A 19,032-nucleotide genomic window follows, 5' to 3' on the forward strand; every position below is an offset into this window, starting at 1 on the left:
TTTTTAGTGATGTTTACATGTATATCATAAACATCTAAAGAGCCAGTCTAAATAACCGCTTCTTACATCAATAACGAAGATAAGACCAGTTTTACCGGCGAAAAACTTGTTATATGTGCAGTGGCGTGCATAGAGGGTATGCAGATGATATAAAATTTAAAAAAACCTCCAGTACGAGCTATAAAAAACTTAAGGGTAGGCATTGTTAGAGTTATAAAAAGCCTACCCTTAAGTATTTATAACTTGCACCGGACATTTTCGTCATTTTATATCATCTTCATACCCCTATGCAAGGCACTGAATATGTGTATTTTTTGTAAAAGAGGATAAAGAGAGCTCTCATTTTTTCTTTCGATTTTTAAAATGCTGTCTCCTATATTTATGTGTTTATATGAACCTACACGATTTAAGAGTGGTAATGTAGAGATGTTTACAATCATCCTGTAGGTTGTTCCGCTCGGTTATTATTGTTATTGTGATTATGTACCGTCAAGTTACCCAGCGTGCTATGACAGTGTTATACCCGCGTGAATAAACAATGAAGTTACTTACTACTTGTATGCGATGTTAATAACTTGTTAATACCTAATAAGAATACCTGCGTATGAATCCTAGGAACATTCATGTGAATGAAAATATAGGGAAAATATTTTCATCATCATATCAACCCATAAGCGGCCCACTACAGGGCACGGGGTCTCGTCCCACAATGAGAAGGGTTTAGGCCGTAATCTACCACGCTGTCCGCTCGCACGCCTTTGTGAAAATTATGGAGAACTCTCAGACGATTTACTCTTCCATTGTCGAAGTAAACTATATTTTAATTGCTTAAAACGCAGATAACTTAGAAAAGTTAGAGGTGCTGGGAGTCGATTTCGGCCCCCCGAAAATGAATTCGATGTCATAACCACTGGGCTATCTATCCCCGCAGCTAAGAGTACAAAGCAAGTGCTAATTCTTTGGAATGGTCATTTAGTTACAATCTAGAATACATTCACGTGAATCCTAGGAACATTCACGTTAATGAAAATATACAGGTACATAGTGAGTGCTGATTCTTTGGACTGGGCATTACTTTTATTTTTTGCAAATTTTAAATCTCGCTAGAAATAAAAAAGACAGTGGAAATATTTGGAACAGAATATTTAAACGTTGCTTGTGGTAGGAGTTCCTTTTAGTCGTGCACTCTTGACAGAGAGGTCGTGGCTACCGATACGACACGCATGGCTTCATGCAACATTGGATCGCACAGGTTCTTTTGCAAATTTGTCCAGTTTTGGCTGGTTTTGGTTGGTAGAATTGCAGAAGCTTCCACAGTTCCACATTCCTTGAAACGGCGCATATTGTGAGGAGGTTCCTCACTCTGGAGCCCTGACCACCGGTTGCTTGGGTATTCAAAAGCCCCGCAAGCGGAGGGTGGAAGTTTTTTTATAGTTTATAAATTTTTAATAGTGTTTTTTTAATTTATTTTTAAGCATTGTTAATATTAAATTATTATTTAAATTTACTTAATATTGCATATTTATGCCTTTTTTATATGCATTTTAAATTTATAAAAATATATTTCGTTATTTGCTCTATTATATAGAGCGTTTGAATGTAAAAAACTTAAAAAGCTCGCACGTGAAAGCGTTATTTAAAAATAAATTTGCATATTTTCAGCTGTAAGTACAAAACTCAATCCGGCTACTTAAGTTAGCCTCTTATGGGATCAGCTAACTTAGAGTTGAGAGGGGAGATGATTTTATAGGGATATACCGTAACCATAGTTACATATGCAAAAAAAATACGTATACGCACCGTTAGAAGCTCCTATAAATCGAAGGGTCGTGTATTACCAACACGCGTTACCTCACGCGAGTAATACTGACGTTTCAACCTGAACTTGACCTTTAATTGTAAAGAAAAAGCTTTAACGTTGTACACAGTGATTTTTTATCGTCGAGCATCGATCTATTAAAATTTTAAGTAATATTCAAAGTAACTAAAGTTTACACCATGGCATAAAAATGAAAATATCAATTTCCACATTAAGAAATTTGGAATCAGCTGATAAGATTAAGTAACTCTTCGGATATTTTTTTCCGCTTCTTGAAACGATCGCAATTGATTTAAGTGATACCGCCACCCGATATAGAATACTTCTTATAAACAAGACTATAGATTTATTTTCTTAATAATTTTATCTGTTTATTGTTTCACCAATGAAGTAAAAAGCGAATCAAGTTATTAGGCTGGACAGATTAAATGGCTCACTATTGTAAGACGACAAAAAAGTCACCATGTTTTATTATTATTTATATGTATCATTTTTAACGTACCCACTAATATGTTAGATGCGTTGTTGATGACTACGTAAGTGGGAGGGCTCGGGTGCGATTTCCGGCAGGGGAATATAATTTTTTGAATTTTCTTGTTCAGGTCTTGTGGAAGTCTTCGGACGTGGCTAGTCACCACCGATATCGACGTGCCGTATTGTTCTACACCTCACATTATTATCACGTACCACTAGGTGTGATCGCTTTTAAGCGACGTGTATAATAGAAGGTTTGATAGAAGGTAAGCTGATTATAAATGATGCTTTCTCCCTCCAATAACGGTTCGACCCTCTTGATTCTTGACGTAGAAGAGTTTCTCTACTTACCTCGTAGATTTGGGAGGCAAATACAAGCAAACAAATTGAAACAAGTATTACGATATGCGTGTGTGCGTGTCTATTAAAGCGGTGATAGTCTTGTGGTTAAGGCATCGGCTTACCTTTCGTGGAGACCGTGTTCGAGGCCCTGCACCACTGACTTTTGCTTATGTTCGTTTTTAAATTAGCCAATTTAAATATCACAAGCTTTAAACGGTGAAGGAAAACGTCGTAAGGAAACCAGCCTGAGAGTTCTCAATAATGTTTTTAACGGCGTGTGAAGTCTACCAATCCGCACTTGGCCAGCGTGGTAGACTATGGCCTGAACCCTTCTCATTCTAAAAGGAGACCGTAGTGGGCCGGTACTGGGTTGCTGATGATGTGTCTCTTAAATATTGCACTTTGTCTTTGCACACTTAGATTTACAATAATCTAGCCGTCCCTTGCGACTTCGTCCGCGTATGAAGATAGTCATATGTTGTCGCGGACTGTTTTCTAGTACTTTAATGAAGCTGAATAATTACTTGATATTTACTACATACTTCCATCCTGTCTCGTTCGTCCTATGTCTTTTCATACCAATGCAGTTAAAGTTAAAAGTCTTTTGTTATAAATACTTGAGACGATAAGTTTACTTATTTTGATAAGAATTCATAATTCATTGAATTAATGATTGAAGTTATACACATGATGTCGCTCACTTTTTTTGTAGCATTATCAAGCTCTACAACTTCATAATCCCTCAGCGTTAAGGCGTTCGGAAGAAACGATTTCGTTCGACCAGTTTTTCTCCGACTTATTTTGCAAATCCGACTGCCACGAAAACGTATTTCAGTTTTCAGGTACTCACAAATAACGTGGCTTTTTATTCATGAAAGAATTGTTAAAATCAGTTCAGTAGTTCCAGAGATTACCCCTTACAACCTCACAAACTTAACTTTACCTCTTAATAATATTAGTATAGATGTATACGGTCTAGCACTTGTCAGCAATCAAATCTGGTAATTGATGAAATGTAATGATGCAGTTTAAGATGTAGCAAGTCCAGAATTGGCGGAAAAATCCGATAATTTTATTGGATCGACCGGTTTTCTAACGCATTTTTTGACAACAAATCATGAGGTCCAGCCATGATCTGTTGTCAAAATGCGAGCCATTAGACCAGAGGGTAAATTATTAAAATATATCTATCAGGAAATTAATACGAACAAGTACCTACACTAACCAAAAAGTTGTTTGAGGCGTATCTATAAATTGGAGCAATGTTGAGTTTTACTTAAAGAAAGTGGGCAATAAATTAAAATTATTGAAGTAGGTACAAGTACATACCGCAGGCCGAGCGTATCGGTCACCCGGGAACCCTAAGATTCCCCTCACTAGCACCATCTAATCGGCATCCTATGGTCTCTATAAAATCACATTAGGGCCTACAGTACACGCCTCGGGGCCGCCGAGGGCCAACGCAGATCTAAAACAAACTTAACTAGATGCGTAATTGTATAACCTATTTATTTATATCATTCCTACTTCAACAATTTTTTTTTTGGCTTTATGTTACTAATATAGCTTTTAGCGCTGTAACCATTAATACAGGTTGTCACTCGATTGGTGACACGTTAATAATATATTTTTTTATTGGCTCTTTTTACAAATACCTTTATTTCTGTCTGAACTGAAATTAATTCTGTCTACAGAAATTAAATATAGCCTATTAAATTAAAATTATCAATTTTTCAAATTTTTCCTCTGCTTAATATTAGCGTAGACTCATAGATTTTTGATAAGATACAGTAAACTAAAATTATTTCATAATCTCAACTCGAAATCGGGTTGGGAAAAGCCTAAAAGGGTTGTGTTTTTAATACATTTAATTATACTATACTATTTTATTAAACTATTCTATACAACTATGAACTTATTTTGGTATCTGTAATTAAATTTACCTTACTATAATTTTTTTGAAGGTTCGCTCTAAGATACCTTAACACAATTTCCTTATGGAAAAAAATGTAATTTTATCATGAAATGTAAGTCACGAACGTTAGCCACTTCTAGGTAAAAATCTAACTCTGCGTAATCCACCTTCTGCGCACGTTTTTGTAGATTAAAAATGTAATTAATTTTTTATTGCGTACTTTATTGGCTTGTGCAAATGTTGTTTTTATTTTTGGCTTGCAAATACGCTCAGGGTGCTTTCCGAGGATTATAAAGGTTCTCTTAAGTAGAAACTTTAAGATGGTTAAAAAGTGTGCAAAACTTTATCATTATCAATAAATATTATTAAACAAAAATAGATTACAATTATTTGTTTTGTTCTGTAATGTATGCATGTATTTCATGCCATAAAAGTTAAAAACAGTTAAGGTTCATTTTTAATAATAACATTCAATCAAACATAAGGTTTTTCAATGATCCTCTAAAGGCAGGTTATAAAATAGGGCATAAAATTGTAAGTGGGAAAATTTTATTTTTAAGTGCTAGAGTAGTTTTCTTATAGGCCGTATAAGCATCAGCTAAGGTTTTTTTTTATAAAAAGGAGTTGTATTGTCTTATGATTTCAATACAGTTTACAGTTATGTTAATATTTTCATATTATGTAATAGGTATATTATAAAAATCTACTTACTAAAAGTAGTTACAAAACTTACCTTGCTCTTAAGATAATATGAGTCGAATATGTTTATAAACGGTAATTATGTAAATATTTATTTATTTTTATTTATTTCAACTTACGAATAGTATTACAGGACTTTTCTTAATGCACTAACAACACAAACATAAAACTATATATAAAAAGACATTATCTAAAATGTTGACATCTTAGAATAAAAATATACAATTTTTTATTATATGGTTTTTATGCTTTGACTATAAAATACGCTGTGAAAAAATTTATGTTTTATGTATTATTTTTAATGCAACAGACTAGTCAATAAGGCTTGAAGGTGCATATCTATATATATAACTCGTAAAAATAGAAATTATTTATTAGATATTAATTAAGTTATAAAAACAGACCGATAGGCAGAAAGATAGATGAATGTTAATAAGGACTCTTGTAAGGTTTTCTGTTTTTTCTTTGGGGGATAAGGAACCCTAAAAACTACCACAGAAGCTGTACCTACCTACCTACTTAAATGCATTTTGGTGTAAGCAAGATCGAACCGTCACCCGCTGCAGCGAAAATAATCAGATCAGGGGTACAAGTTGAAATTGAATTAGGGAAGACTTGACCCACTGGGCATTATCCCTTCATCCATACCGATACAAAAATGTACGTTAATTCGTTACGCATAAAACACATAGTAGTACAAAGCCTGTAATTTTTTTTGATCATATAGATATGTGTTTTATGTGGCAAGTCATAGAGTGCAAAGTTGCACAGTGTTTAAAAAATCGAATAGAGGGGTGACCAGCGAGATCAATGCTTATTTGTATCTAATAGCAAAAAAACCAACAGATGCAGGCATTTTACGGGTAAAATAATGTACTTAGCCGGATTTAGACGACCTCTCTTTGATCTCGGCTTTGCACTCTGGCGTTATTGTCAGGTGATGTCAGATTACTTTTATTTTTGGTTCACGATACGATTGGCTTATGATTTAGGTTTCTGATTGTTGATAATAAAGTGTGACGTAATGCTGTTTATGCAAACTTTATTTGCGAAGGGTGATAGGAAAGGAATATATTTCTCGTGTATGTTTGGTTTGGTAAATGGATAATGGACTGTACATCAAATTATATACTAATGTTATGTCAAGATTGTTTTGTCATAATTTCATATTGTAATATTAAAAGATACGGTTAGAGCTTGCTTGCCAGAAACGTTGCTAGCATCATTTAACAAACAAGGCTGGCCAGCTGCTGTTTGCCAGTTTCAGCGGTGACAATTTCTCTTTAGTGTGCAATTTAAGCCGTCAACATCATATTCTTCATATCATCATGAGAAAGGGTTAAGGCCGTAGTCCACCACGCTGGCTCAGTGCGGATTGGTGGACTCCACACACCTCTGAGAACATTATGAAGAAATCTTAGACATGCAGGTTTCTTCACATTTTTCTTCTTCTATTCTTCTTTTTTGATGAGCTCTTATATATGATAGGGAGCTCATATGATAGCTTACAGCCTTAACCCTTTCTCATTGTGGGAGATGCCCCGTGCCCTGTAGTAGGCCGGAAATGGGTAGATATGATGCATTTGAACCCTACATGGTTGTAAATTCCAAACAAAAGACCACTAGTACTGTTATAGATTGTTGTTTTATTTGTTTTTATTATACCATTACATATTACCCCTGAGACTTCAGTTTCACCTGGTGGAAAGAGATGATGCAATCTAAGATGTTAGTGGGCTAACGAGATAGGAGTATGGTAGTTATATTAAACTCATACCCCTAATATTAACATGTAACGAACCGTGTGGATCACGGTTCGTAACAAAAATAGTTTTGCTGGCCGAAGCCTCCCACCAGGCCAGACTAGAGAAAATTCAGAAATTAGATATACCTTATCCAAAGTTGCGTGTTATCGACCACGTGTGAATGTTCCACTTAGAAGACCATAGCACACGTCATGTGCCAGGAAGGTTGTGAAACACAAAAATAATAGGTTATTATATAGTACTTGTATTATAATTCATGAATACTAAATTCCAAATCACTGTGACTGTGAGTTATCGATACCCGACTTAAATACCATGTAGGTACGCGACGTCGAGTAAGCAAAAAAACCATACTCCGAGGGCTGGTGTGCACGCTCGAGGCCGGCATAAAAAGGTTCGATAAAATCAAAATCAAATTTGATTGTAAGTAAATGATTTTCCTTGTTTTAGATTCCACCGATATTTACATTATGAAAATAAAGCAAACACTAAACTCCTTTTGGCCTCCCTGCATTTTGACAAGTCTGTAAGGATTATAAACTGGTAGTAACATATTTTAAACAAACAATCGACTTTATCCCTTCAAATACTATAAGATCCCAAGTGTAACGAGATATAATATAACGTAATCGATTATACACCCCAAAATTATTCCTACACTATTTTAGACAAAGTACACAATTCATTATAGAAATTGTACTGCCACATTATTTCAAACGCAATACGGTTCATGTTACTAGAGATCCATATTTTGCGCATATCGGGAGTATGTTTGCCAAATAAAGTGCTAGTGAAATTTTCTGATGCTAAGTACAAAATAACTGTTATTATTTTGGACTTTAATAGAAACCTGTAAGAACTATTTTTCATTGATATTTTAAGGAAATGTAGGGAAACTTTGTGGTCTGCGCTTCCATGGTTTGCTGGCCCATTTGTCGGCCTGGGACCCCCAGCTAAGCGCATGGGCGGAATGTTGTCGGTGTTCGAGTCTAATTTTATTGTTATTTCAATTCCATTTGCTGAACCCTTAATTTTGGGGAATATTTTTTGATAATCATTGTTATTTGTGTCGCTGACATTTATTGATATATTTATTGATTGACGCGTGCCTTTTAGTTTTATTAAAGTTATGCCTTACTTTTAATATGAACTATACTTAGTATAATAAAATAAGTAACTTTGTACCAATTTATTGAATGCCCATAATCTCAATAAGGCAGGTCTACAAATGAATTGTGAAAATGTGTTAAAACACATTTATTACATCGAGGTTATTATACAATTGATGAATTTCTTAATGAGAAGGTTACTTGGAAGCAACCAGCTCCGCTTTCATCTCTCACAAGATAGAAAAATTAATTTTAAAATGTAAAATCTAAATTGTTGATATTGGAAAAGAGCAACTGCTGAGTTCCTTGCCGGCTTCTTCTCGGTAGAATCTGCCTTCCGAACCGGTGGTAGAGTGACTACACACAGACAGACTTGACGTTTCAAAAGTGCTTATATTAGGCCTACTTGAAATAAATGAATTTTGAATTTTTGAATTTTGAATATGAACATGAAGAAGATAATGGCTTATGTTTCGCTCTACCCAGTAACCGTTGACATCATTGCATTTGAAGTTTGTAGTTCGATTGAAAGGTGAACGTTGTATGGCAGCAAGGATGGCCAATAGAAATAATGCTCCTTTTTCATCATACGGCTGCATATGTATCTGCGAAAAATAAACCTTTTAGATCTTTGATCCCCCATGGAGTCCTTCAACCACGTAAACATTTACAACAGAAAATAGCTAATCCGGAGACCTACTACAGTTTAACTATACCAAGTATAAGTTTTGTTTGCTAGAACCAAATATGTTTTAAATAATCGAAAGATGTTGGGACTATTGGCTCCAAAAATCAATCGATAGAACCGTGTAAGCAGCGTTGTCTCAATTCGGTTAACGGGTTACAGTCTTGAGGTTTGAAGCAGAATGTAGTACATAATCAGACAGACACATAGCTCAAGACACTAACAACGAATAGTAATACTTTTAAAATATTGCCTATTTAAATTAACACCTTTGATTTTATTATAAGTATATAAATGTAAAATTACTTTAGTTATATAAAAAATATCTTTTAGTTAATAAATTTAATCCATATAAGATTTGAAAGGATCATTACTAAGTCAAATATTCGTAACGAGGGGGTAGAGTGCTTTCTAAAAAAAATAAAACAAACGAATATGTATATTCACTAATCATCAGTAAACTTTCAATTCTTATTACAATGTTCCGAATGTACGTTCCGGATTATCCTGAGCACTCAACTAAATAAAAACATACAAACTAAAATCCAAATCTTATCCAAATCTGGCTATCCATATTGTACCGACATGATGTATACCGAACTCTGGCTTCAGAGTGCGGTGTCAATTATGCAGCTAACCAAAATAAGTGAAATTGTTAAAACAAAATAAAAATTTCCAATAATTGAGAATTTCACTATCTCTTTAGGTGAGACTAGATTGTAAGCTTAAGTGAAGGAAGCTTATAATATTTAAGTTTGCCTTCCAGTGGGAACTTTGTAAAAGCTCCTCACTAGCAGGCTCTAACTTGAGAAACTACTAACTTTCATCTCCTATTCTACTCGTACTTACTAACTTTAGTTAATTTTGAGACAAAAGGTATACTGTGTTCCGCAGCATGCAAACTATGTTCTTGCCAACTATTGCAATCTGTTCAGTGCTTTAGGCGTAAAGGGTAAAAGAAAAATGGACTAGTTTAAATTTTTTAATAATAATTATGGAGTGTACGTTAATAAATTCTTATGCAATTATCTATGACTTTTCAATTTTTTTTTTTTTTAATAAATAATAAATAAATAAACTACGACAATACACACATCGCCATCTAGCCCCAAAGTAAGCATAGCTTGTGTTACGGGTACTAAGATGACTGAAGAATAATTATATGAATAATATACATAAATACTTATAATATATAGATAAACACCCAGGCACTGAAAAACATTCATGTTCATCACACAAATATTGTCCAGTTGTGGGAATCGAACCCACGGCCTTGGACTCAGAAAGCAGGGTCGCTGCCCACTGCGCCAATCGGCCGTCACGTCACGTCATTACTGTAGATAAAATTCATTACAATTAATGAAATTTTTTTATTAAAGTGCTGTACTGTAGTTGTATTTATCTCTAAGTCATCCATCGGGAGTCAAATGGACACCGCAATGTTTAGGTTCATCTTAAGAGCAGCTATCTTAAATTAACGTAGCTAAAGCTATCTATCTGTTATACGGATTTAAGCTAAACGAGCAATTATTATGTATATTTCCTTAACGGTTTGGGTTACTGTTATGCTTTTAAAGTTTAACGGAATAAGTATCTTTTTCCGAAAAAAAAATTAATAATACATGAAAACGTAAAATGTTAGTGGAAGCATTATTACATTTAAGCAGACACAGCATGATGTCTCTATGAAAATTACTCATGTATCATTATTTCTCTTCCGGCTGATACCTGAAGATAATAGCAAGCAACTTAACGTTATTTTAATTAAAATAATATAATCAACCTGAAGTCGGCTAGAGTCCAAATATTGAGCCGAAGTTCGGCTGAGAAAATAGTTTAATAGAAAAATGAGGTTAGGTTACGAGTACTAAGAGAAAGTTTGCTGAGCAGTATAAGTGTATTCAAGAAAAAAACGTTAAGTGTAAAAATTACTGCAGCACCTTAAACCTGATAGGTAGGTATATCTAGTGATCTCGTATTTAATTCAGGTGTATTTGATGACAAGCCGGGCGACACATTTCGCACATTACTTCTTATTTATTATCAGAACTTGTCGGACCCTCATTTGGTAAAAAACAATTTCGCAACTTCTCGCGGACCGACGTGGGACTGTCAACAATTTTTTTCTTCGGAGGAAGTTACCGTGCGAAATAGTATCATAAAGTGGTGTAATGGACAAAAGAGGCTCTAACGATGCGCCGGCTGCGAGACCGGCTTAATCTCGTAAATAAAATATTAAGAAGAAATCACTGGAACTGAAAGAGGGGAAGTGCTGCAATTTACAGCATGGAAATTGTACAATATCTTCACGAACAGTATTAATACAATTTGAACGTTACTTTCAGAAAATTCTTTGCTCATTTTATTTTATTATATAGTTTATATTCCATTAGCTGTATACCAGAGGCTTTAAGTGTAATTATGCATATTATGAGTATAGAATTCTGCATTAAATGATTTATAAATTGGTCTCAACTAATAAACAGGAGATTAGTGATTCCAAACAGATAAAATGTGAAATTGTTCGTAATCTATGTTTGGCTTAACAACTGCATTGATTATGATGAGATTTGGACGAATATTAATAAAGCTGGCACTATAGACGCAACTCTAACAGGGTTTGTTATAATTATATACACGGTTTAAAATAGTTTAGCCTATGGAACTTTTTAAAAGTAAATAGTTCAAGTATAATTTTTATTAAATCAATATACACAAGTCACACATAATCATGAATAAATTTAACTCAAACTATGACCTAGCGTTGTAGGGAAACAATTATTATTTTACATTTTATTGCCCCCATCGAATATTTTTAGGTTAGTCTTATAGGTCATTACCAGTTATCTCAAATAGCGTATCATTAGCGCATACGCGGATCTCGCTTGCAAACTAAAAGCAGGTTTTCTTTTGAAAAAGCTAAAGTACATAACGTTGATTTTTAATGACGCGTAGGTTGTAATGTACATATTTTCCACAATCCAGTGTCAATCCTTCTCAGTTCATCCGGAGGCTCCCTAAGGTTTTTTCTCATGAATAATTCCCTGTCTCCTTTCTTTACAAAGGCATAATTAAGCCCCACGGATAACAATTCGGCTAAACTGGTCTCTTATGACATTCCTTTTTGACTTTATTCGGTTTGAATTTTAATTCGCAAATATTCTGTAACACTGTTAGCAATAATTCAACATCTCCAGTCCATTAATGCGCCGCTCTTGGTCATATATAGATATTTTTTTACACATATATGCCCAGCAGTAGGATATGCATGTTAAGACTTGTACATAATTACAGTTCGCATTCACTGATTGCTTTTTTCTCCCAGCTACTTGTAGGTAGGTAATGGCATTGTAAAACTAACGCACAACATATGGTAAAAGTTAAACCAATAGCTATAACAAATCGATAGGTAGTTTCACAATTTAATAAATTTGGTTGGAACTGCGAAATATGAGAAGTTTTCGTTTAAAAAAAAACAATTATTAATCATGAGAGGGTTGCGAAGGTCGGATCGGTGTCTAGAGCACATCAAATAAAACCAGCAATGAATGTCGGAAGGTCTCCTGAGAGCGGGCGCGTGCACGTCGTGCGTGTCTTACGCTCTGCTGTAGATTAGTTTATGCACTTCATACAGTTTTATACAGAGACTAGACGAGTTTTACGATGCTGTGCATAATTTATTAATAAGTCGGTGCTTTGTAAACCGAGCACATTCAATTGTATTAGTTAAAATACAATTGATATTCATTAATAAATTAATTTGAATTATTTTAGTAAAATTCTGAACTGATCGAAATAATATATCTCTTTCGATCGTATGATAAACTATACAAAACTTCTGAAAGAATTGCTAATTTTAAAAGTTCATTTGGTAAGATTGTTACAGTCATTTTTAAGAACTGCACTCCCTTAAATTTATAAAAATGACTGTTATAATCTTATTTACTTAATTAAAATATTTACAACCTAATAAAAAGTAAAGAGATCTCTACTGCCTACAATATTAAAAGAAAACCATCTATATCTTGTGATTTTCTAACTTTGTTAAATTGCGTTCAGAACCTGCTAAAACAACTTTATTACAATAATAGATATGTAACGGAAAACACTTTCTGCTTGGGTAAACCCGTGTAACCGACGCGACGCAACGATCAGGTTTTCGAACTCTCCTCACTAGAAGCGTATTTTTGACGACCCTGGCGTAGCGGTGATATATGTATATATATCAAAGGTAATAAAAGTATAACCCAGATCGTTTAAGTAAGTTGATAAGGGCAACGAGAAGATTTTATTTTTTGGTCTTTAATTGAACCACGCTTGCTGAGACTTATATTTTTTATTGTTTTTAATAACGCCAAAGAAGTATAACTTATCTTGTGCGTGCGTATCATGTGAGGTTTGGACACTACAAACCTAGTTCTTAAAGCTTGCGGGGGGAGATGAATCGAACATGTAGAATCCGGAGAGAATTACCTACTCCAAATTGTAGGAAGGATGCAAAAATATTCATATCAAAAAAGGTTTTTAGTGTGGATTAATTATATATGCGGTGAGATCTCAGTGAAGACTTCGGCCTCTGTTTCAGGGGTACCGAGTTCGATCTCCAACGCACGTGTAACTTTTCGGAGTTACTTGCATTAAAAAAAATGACACCGTGAGAAAACCCCAATTTGCACGACGTCTGAGAGTTCTCCAGAATGTTTTCAAAGATATGTGAAACCCATCAAATCAAACTTTCCCAGCGTGGTGACGGCCTGAATCCTTCTCGTTCTGAAAGGAGACCTGTCTGTGCCCTGTAGCGGGCCGTAATGGATTGATAATAACGATGTTGACTTAATTGAAAGTCATAGACTCGTTTTGGCAGACTTCACTATCGTTAAGGAAATAATTTAAAACAAAAATTAATGTCAACTTTTTTACAACATTCTTGACGAGTGATGGATTAAAGTACAAATTATCTCGTGTTCCATGATACTCAAATTTCTCTAAGTGAATAAATACGTTACGAGTGTCCCAATCCAGCACTAAAATAATTCGAGCCCTTGCGCATTGCCGGCACGTGACCGGTAATCATACAAATTGAGGCATGCTTGCTTGAACTCCTACTTGTGGAGGAAAAACAATTAAATAGGTGATAGAAAGCGTGGGGTGATCTTGTTGTGACCTTAATGACAAGGTTGATTGGAAGCATCCGCTCCGCTTTCATCTCTCACAAGATAGAAAAATGAATTTTAAAATGTTAAATGTAAATTTTTGATATTGGAAAAGAGCAACTGCTGAGTTTCTTGCCGGCTTCTTATCGGTAGAATCTGCCTTCCGAACCGGTGGTAGAGTCACTACACACAGACAGACTTGACATTTCAAAAGTGCTTATATTAGGCCTACTTGAAATAAATGAATTTTGTGTTATTAATATTTTTAATTTACTCTTTACGGTAATCACTTTTATTGTTTAGCGTAATAAGTAACAAAGATTTTTTTAGTATTTTATTCATGATCATCGTCTAGCCATTACCGGCCCACTACAGGGCGTGGGTCTTCTCTCAGAATGAGAACTGTTTGGGTTGTAGTCTACCACGCTGGCCAAGTATGGATCCCCCTTTGAAGCAAGTTAAATTAAAATATCTTAAATTAAAAACGCACATAACTCCGAAAAGTCAGTGTTGCGTGCCAAGGCTCGAACTCGTTCTCCGCGAAAGGAAATCCGAAGCCTTACCCACTAGGCTATCACCGGTTTTTATTAATCGCTTAATAAAGATAACTAAAAAAATATTACCTAACCTAATCACAGTGGAGTGCATACAGGGTGATGATGATAAAAAAAAGGAACAATCTCACGAGCACGAGTTATAAAAACCTTAAGGATGGGCATTGTAAGACTTATAAAAAGCCAACCCTTAAGTTTTTATAACTCGCAGCGGACATTTTCTTCATTTTATATAATCTGCATACCCTATGCTTAACCTCAATACACGTCGCTTTTTAACAATAACAGTACACAAGCTATACCCGGATGTAAAGTCTCTTATCAAGCGTTGGCGCATGTAGCCAGGCTCCTTCGTTATTCAAGCATGAAGAATAAAGTGTTTCCATAACCAAATGTGTTAGGTAAGTATGCTTTTGCATTTACTAAAATAGTTAATTCGTCATAAAATATAATATAAGCTAGGTGTGAAATCTGTGGCGAAATAAAAACATATTTCGAACGAAAAACGTTTTTTTTTGACACAGATTTGTCTACCATAATCGAATTTGTTAAGGTATTTATAATAATTTACCCTCAATTTGTGGTACAATGTACATCCGGTTCACTGTAGGCACGTGGCGCTATCGCTACCGATCGCACTTCCGGTTCCGATGTTCTGACAGTGTCAAAGAAAATTGTTTTGAGTTATGAATATTATGTTATTTTTTGAAGCAAGTGATCATTTCTTGAACATTTTAATATAATTTTAAGTCGTTTATTATATCTCACCTTATTTCGCGCCCTAAGAAGTCTGTAACAAAATGATAGTGCGCAAATTACCGAAGAGGCGTATTCCTTCTATTTAAAGTACCCTAATATATACAGATTTTTGACAACCATCCAGGCGCAGCGGTGAGCGGAAGGAGTGGGAGGTCTCAGGGTCAAGAGGGTGAGTTATACTTAGTTAAATTTTACGATTTTTCATGCAGACATAGGCATAATAGAACTGTAACGGGACGAATTCTGTACATAGAAGATATTTTTAAATTATTTATGAGCTCACTCTATAATCGATTCTGGAGAAAAAACTCTATTTTTTTTTGATTTACTAACTTGAATTGGAACCCTCGTAGCTTTTGTTTTAAGTTTACGAATGTGGTTATCGCCATCATCTCACTACCGTGTGATTCTTATGTACGCATCAAAAGTGTCACCTATGGGCCTACGTGAATAAAGATATTTTTGACTTTGACTTTGACTTTAGCAAACTTCGCTTACTAATCGCTATTGAGTATTTGATTTAATGTATCAAATAATGTAATTTGATTAAGCTCCAGGAGCAAGAACAAACATATTTCATATATTTGTTCTTCCTTTTTTTTGCTTTTTATATTTGTCACTTGATCGATTAAAAAAATTCTATTTTGAATGTAATGGTTTAATTAAATTATGTCATTACTTAAGAACTGTTTCAATAATAATTCAAATGTATTATCTAACATTATGGAAATAAAGAACAGAACAAATGCGGAACTAACTTTCCTATTGATACCCCTTATTTTATACTATAATAAGGCATAGTATATTTTAAAAGCCAGTTTTTCCCAAATCAATAAACTTGAGTAAATAAAGTGTTACCCAAAATATTCCGAAAACCTCACAACTACAAAAAACCTACTCAAATCTTTCTAAATAAACTAATTTGGAAATGTTGTTTAAACTCTACCAGTTTTAATTTTCCACCATATAGAAAAGCAGAGAGGGATGCCACTTTTGACTTATTACGAGGATAACAATTATTTTCTTTGCTGTATCATCATCATCATCATATCGATCCATTACCGGCCCACTACAGAGCACGGGCCTCCTCCAAACTAAACTAAACATTGCTAAATAAATGCATTTGAATAAAGTGAAATATAACATAAAAGCACATATTATTTATTAAAAGTTTGCTGAAACTAAGGTTGTGGCCGGAGTGATGTCGCGTGACACATAATATCAAGGTAGTTGGCGGCTTTGTAGCCGATGCTCTATGATTAGCTCTTCTTTGGAATTATAGGTTATAGGTTATAGACGAAAGGTTTTCCAAATTTGATTAATAATGCAACTGCTTCGTTTGTTTAGTATTTAGTTACAAATTACGAGATCTAGAGTTCAATTTTCAGGTTGGCCGGGCACAAGAAATGTTAGGAGCTGAGGCTTGTTATTCTAATTACATTTTTTTAGTGTGGTACAGAAGATGAGACTACTTATTACTATATATACTTATGCTACTTATCAGAAGAGAGTTAAGAGGAAATGTTTTCTAAACTACTCCCGTGCCTCGGAAAAGGTATTATAAATAACATTTCATGCTTACAAGCTGCTAATCCACATAATTTACACAATTCACTATAAAAAATAAAACCACGTGATAATTTTTTAAAATTATCGCTTTTCATACATTACTTACGATAATTTTGCCACCTGCAAAGCTCTTCGTAACAAAGCCCACCAATCACGTTTGAGGTAAAGTCTAAGTTGAAAATTCCTGTATTCCTATGTGGCATGATGAAAACTAAAATAACAGTAATGGTTTGCCGGAACCATAGTTGATTGCTGTAGGTTTGTAATCGAAGCTAATTTAAACTTCTGTTACTCTTGCTAGTAATTTAAAAATGCATCGCCACTCATCAGCTACGACCCGACGCTGCATCGCGTTACATGGTGGTTAAATTAAATGCAACCAATGATAAACAAAAGAGGAACATATAGAAACAAATACAAAAGAGAGTTACTCGTATAATTGGGATTAGCGCTCGCTTTTAATTCCACGTTAATTATGGTTTTAATTGAGGGTACGCGAATAACATATTTTCCCGTTTTCAGTTCGAGTGTAGCGAATTTGTTGTAGCGACAGCAACAACAAATTCCAGAAAGATGGATGCAATTTTAAATATTATGCAATATTTATTGAAAAAAATTGTAAAATAAGTTTGATTAGTGTTTCAATTACATAATCCCACTTCGTGTGAAAGTACCTACTAAAATACTACTGTTTACTTGATATTTTGAAGCTACTGAGAAAGGCGATAATGTTTTCTAATATCGACGTAAGAACGTTGTAAGGGCAAGTGGCCTTCTGTTAACTACAGAATTGCCAATGTTAGAGTAAAAAACTGTTTTTGTCAGGTATTTGCTTTATTAGGATTAATGTTTTAAATGATTTAGGTCATCGTTATGATCCAATTTCATAAACCACACAGCTCTACACATCTATCTGGGTGGGTGTGCCACTTTTTATCTAACTTCACTGGCAATATTATTGAGTCAGATTATAGCTTTAAGTTTAATACCTCAGATAATTTTAGTGAAATAATTTCGACATGGCTTTTTTATAATAAAATATCAAACAAAGCTTAACTTGAATGTCTAATTTTCAGCTACCTATAGTGTTTAATTAAACTGTCAACTTTATGCAAGCAAACTATTATTAATATAAATTATACACTTAACCGTAACAGTTTTATTGCAGCTATTTCGCTAAGATTTAGTTTAAAAAAAGATGGAATTGTTTTGCAGGTCGTATCAATGCGTGCGTTGGAAAGGCTCAGGCACTTCCGGCGTTGGGATGGGGAGTGGAGAGGCCACATCCGCCGGAAGCTTTGGCCCTCGTTCTATGTAAACGTCCTACTATTTCTTGTTATTCGCTATGGGTATGTAGAATTTTTATGTTTAACATTGCAAGGGATATAACGGGTTAAAAATTTTATTTAGAAGAGATTAACGTGTAGAAATAATGTGCAAAATTAAACAATGATTACTGTACCACAGAATTAAAATTTTATTTGAGACCAACATCATAATATTATCTTTCGATTCGATTAATTTCCAGAACAAGATATTTATAAGTTGAACAAATCAAAAATACATGTACCCACAAATCTGATAATTAACACAATCATTAAAAAACAGTTGTCTCATAAAAATTCGAAACGGAAAATGACTGATTCTTGTTTTATTTAGTGCGCTTTAAAAGGTGGATAAGCAGAAAATAAAATAACTGATAACAAAACGGAACAGTCTAAAAATCCCTAAATGGTTCCCCTTAATTTATATGGAAAATGCTTACTAATAGATTTCAGTAGTTTGGATAAATTTTTTCATAAAGATTAAGGCTTTGCGAAGTCTAATCTTTAATTTAAAATTTACCATCTATTTTAATTGCACAACAACTTGGCGTAAAACTTGCTTAAGAATTTATAATTTTACAACAAAACAAAATGCCAAAATTACCGAGTTTTTGCTTAATCCGTCGATAAACTATGCGTCATGGATTAAATTGTGCTTCACGAGTAGAGTCGGATTAGCTTACTACTTCCTTACTCTGTGATTATTAATACTGAATTTTGGTAAAACCATCTTAAAACTCGGAATAATGTTAATCTCGCTCTAGTCTGTTTATTATTAAGGCAGCTTAGGTTTTACCGATTTTAATAGATCGTGATATTTTAAATATATTTTTGAAATGTTATAAAGGTTTCTTTTTTTAAAT

This window comes from Pararge aegeria, chromosome Z (assembly GCF_905163445.1).
Source record: "Pararge aegeria chromosome Z, ilParAegt1.1, whole genome shotgun sequence".
Classification (NCBI taxonomy): domain Eukaryota; kingdom Metazoa; phylum Arthropoda; class Insecta; order Lepidoptera; family Nymphalidae; genus Pararge; species Pararge aegeria.